This window comes from Miniopterus natalensis, chromosome 6 (assembly GCF_054644295.1).
Source record: "Miniopterus natalensis isolate mMinNat1 chromosome 6, mMinNat1.hap1, whole genome shotgun sequence".
Classification (NCBI taxonomy): Eukaryota; Metazoa; Chordata; class Mammalia; order Chiroptera; family Miniopteridae; genus Miniopterus; species Miniopterus natalensis.
In genome coordinates, this window is record NC_142086.1 from 28996073 (window position 1) to 28999668 (window position 3596).

At 39.3% G+C, this 3596-nt stretch overlaps 1 non-coding gene across 1 annotated transcript; it reads left to right on the forward strand.

The window, feature by feature from the left end:
* The first annotated feature begins 3463 nt into the window (after nucleotides 1-3463).
* On the forward strand, nucleotides 3464-3596 carry LOC148092871 (small Cajal body-specific RNA 20). The gene has a single exon (XR_015714718.1).

The window sequence follows — 3596 nt, forward strand, 5'->3', positions numbered from 1 at the left end:
AAAACTTGATCTTCTAGGGTTTGCAACACAGAGTATGGGGTTTGTATTTCATTTTCAATGCAATGGGAAGCCCTGGAAGGGGGTGTTAGTTTCTTATTGCTAATGTAACAAATTACCACAAACTCAGTTGTTTAAAACAACATACATTTATTCTCTCACAGCTCTGGAAATTAGAAGTCTGAAATGATTCTCTCTGGGCTAAAATTAAGGTGTCAACATCCTTTTTAGAGGCTGTAAGGGAAAATCTATTTCCTTGCCTTTTCTAGCTTCTAGAGACTGTCCACATTTCTTGGCTCATGCCCCTCTTCCATCTCCAAAGACTGAAATGGCCAGCTAAATCTTTCTCACGTTATGTCACTCTGATCCTGACTCTTTCTGCTTCTGTTTTCAACATTTAAAAGATTACATCGGGCCCCCCAGATAATCCAGGATTATTTAATTTCCTCTTTCCAAGTAATATAGCATGTGAACAACTTCCGAGGATCTAGGATGAGGCCATATTTGAGGGACTATGATTCTGCCAACCAAACCAGAGTTTTTTAAAGCAAGGAAATGGCATTACTTTATTTACATTTTAAAAAAGAGCACACCACCCATTGATCAGAAAACGGACCATAAACGGTAAGGATAGAAGTGGGGAGACCAACTAAGAGAGATTGCAGTAGTTCAGAATTAGGACAGTGGTAGATGTGGAGAAATGTAGATGGAATTGGGTTATTTTTGGAGGATGAGACAACAGAATTTGCTGACGATTTACATTTGAGAGGCAGGTGTGAGGGGGTAAAAAAGCTAGCAAAGAAGATGCCCAGATTTTTTGCCTTAAGCATCTGGGGGAAGATGTTAGCATTTATTGAGTTGAAGGAGACTAGAGGAGGAATGCTTTCTTAGGGAGGTGGAGGAGGGAAGTTTGGATTTAGAAATATGTTTTAGTTTATCCATGTTGTATTTGAGATGCTTACCAGTTATCTAAGTGGAGATGTCGAACAGGCATTTGAATATAAAAGGCATAACTAAAGATTAAGAGTCATTAGCAAATATATATTTAAAGACTTGGAACTGAATAAAATAATCTAGGGAGAGTAGGAAGGCAGAAAAGAGAAGAGAACTGGGAGAGAAGCCTCTGGGACTCTCTGGTTTATATTGGGCCAGATTATCTAGCACACAAAATACCTGGTGGCAGTAGAACGCAGTAATGTAGGAATTACAGGAAGAATCCTAAAAAAGATGGGGTCAGAATGCCAAATCGAAGAGTTTGAATTTTACTTAGTAGGCCCTGAATAAATCTGTCAAGGACTAATGCTATCAAATCTGAGTTTCAGAAAAACCACTCTATGTGTGACTCATTGTTACATTTTACATGTTGGTATGGCATAGATGATAAATTAATTAACAAATGTTTGAGTGCCCTTATGTACCAAGGGTGATTAAAGATGTGTGATAAAGAATAACATCTTAAACTAAGATTGTTATTAAAAAAGCAAAACACCAAGACAACAAAAGAGGCTTCAAATTTCATGTGATGAATGTTTGTTTGCTTTTCTGGTCACTTTTGACTCGTTGATCAAGAGTTGATAGTGCTTATTACGATGCCAACCATATGCTAATAAGCAGTAGTAAATCAAAGCAATATAAAGCCCCATCCATGTTTGCTGTGCCTTCTCAGTATACTGAGAGGCAGTCATGTAAACAAATAATTAGAGTGCGAAGTGACAGAATCTATAGTATAATCATACATTCAGAACTATGGGAGAACAGATGGGAATGACTTCATTTGCTTGGGGGGTGTTAAAAAGCTTTCTGTAACAAAAGTGCCTTTTCCATAATTAAATAACTCTAGTTTGGCGGTGGAGAGCAAATCTTTTGGGAGAAGCCAATTTCCACAGCCCACATGCCTGCTCCCAGATACTCATTTTCCCCCTAAGGAAGTAGTCACCACTGCCACCAAATCACAGTGACCTCAAGACAGCATTGCTCTCTACTCACTTGACCCAAATGATTCCCTGAAGCACAGAGAAGATTAAGGGATCGTTTGTAGTTGCCTTTACTAGACTTGGAGATTACCACAGGGAAACAAAATGTAGTAGTATCCAACTGGAAGAGTAGTTCTCAACCTTTTCTCCCCACTGAGAAAGCAAATTGGCAGTTGATGTTGACTGACACACTCCAATGGGCTTCCTCATGTAATGAATGAGCAATTGTCTGCTGACTAACCATGATTCCTCTTTATTTTCCTCCTATTCAAGAGAGCATATCATAATGTAAAGGAGTGACAAAGGTATTAGTAAGATAATCTGGAATCCACCCTAGTTATATAAAAAAGTAAATCATATTAAACTATGGCACTTTATTATTATGAATAAATTAATTACCATCCATCTCACTACTTATTGTGACAGATCAGGGTGTTGAAATAGTCTGAAGGCTGCTGATCTTGATAATCTGGTTTATATGAATGAATTGCTCATCTTGCATTTATAGTTCCCTATAGAGAGGCCTCCTTAGCTATCTCCAAGTCTACCTCTGAGAAGCAGATGCTGTTGTTTTCCAATCATCAGAAAATTCAAGCATGGTTCAGCCCAAGGAGATCCATTTCCAAGAGTGTGAGAGACAGAATACTGGTTTCTTGTCTGAGGACTTATGTCTGCTCCATATGATCCACTCCTTCAGGGGAGCTTCCAAACTTAAATACAAGAATATGAACATATTCTTAACAGAGCAGTTATATTAAAATATTCTACAATTAGGCCCAGCATGTATATAAGAAGCATACAGCTGCATCCACATGAAAAAACAAAACCACGATAGGAATTGTTTTATTACAGCTTACCCAGGAGAAGACATTTGACCCTGACCTTAAAAGATATGTAGACATTTTCTCAGAAGGGAAAGGTTGGAAAGGGAATGCTAAGCAAAATATCAGAGGCATGAAAGCTCATGAAGTGTTGGCTGCAGTGTAGCGTGTATTTAGAGAACTTGGTACTCATAATTATGTTACAGGTGGATTACTCAACAGTTGATCCAATTTGACATCCTCTGCCTAAAATAAATGTGGAATGAATCAGCTACTCTTAATCAAGTAATTGCTCAGGAGACGTTCTAAAGTCATTTGGTACATACCAGACAGGATCTCTGAATTTGTTGTCAGAGTAAGAGAATTCCTAAGAGAGATGTTGAAATTAAGAGGTAGAAAGTGGTTGGCTAAGCTATACTCAACAGAGAAATCGTAATTTGAGTCATGGAATTTGCTTTCCCCTTCCTTCCTTCCTTCCTTCCTTCCTTCCTTCCTTCCTTCCTTCCTTCCTTCCTTCCTTCCTTCCTTCCTTCCTTCCCTCCCTCCCTCCCTCCCTTCCTCACATGAGGTGTCTACTTTTTTGCCAGCTACAATACTAGGCACTATGCTTAAGCAATAAACAAAAGCAGATATGGTATCTGCCTCTTCTCCCCTTAAAAAATTGGGGAGCAGAGCCTCTTTTCCATGGGGCTGCGGGGGGTTTCTTTTCTCCTCAGCCAGGGCTGGAGGTCAAGATCAAACCTTGAGGGTCATTGTCAGGACTGCCGCGAGCCGGGCAGTCTCATTTTTCCCACCTCAGATACTT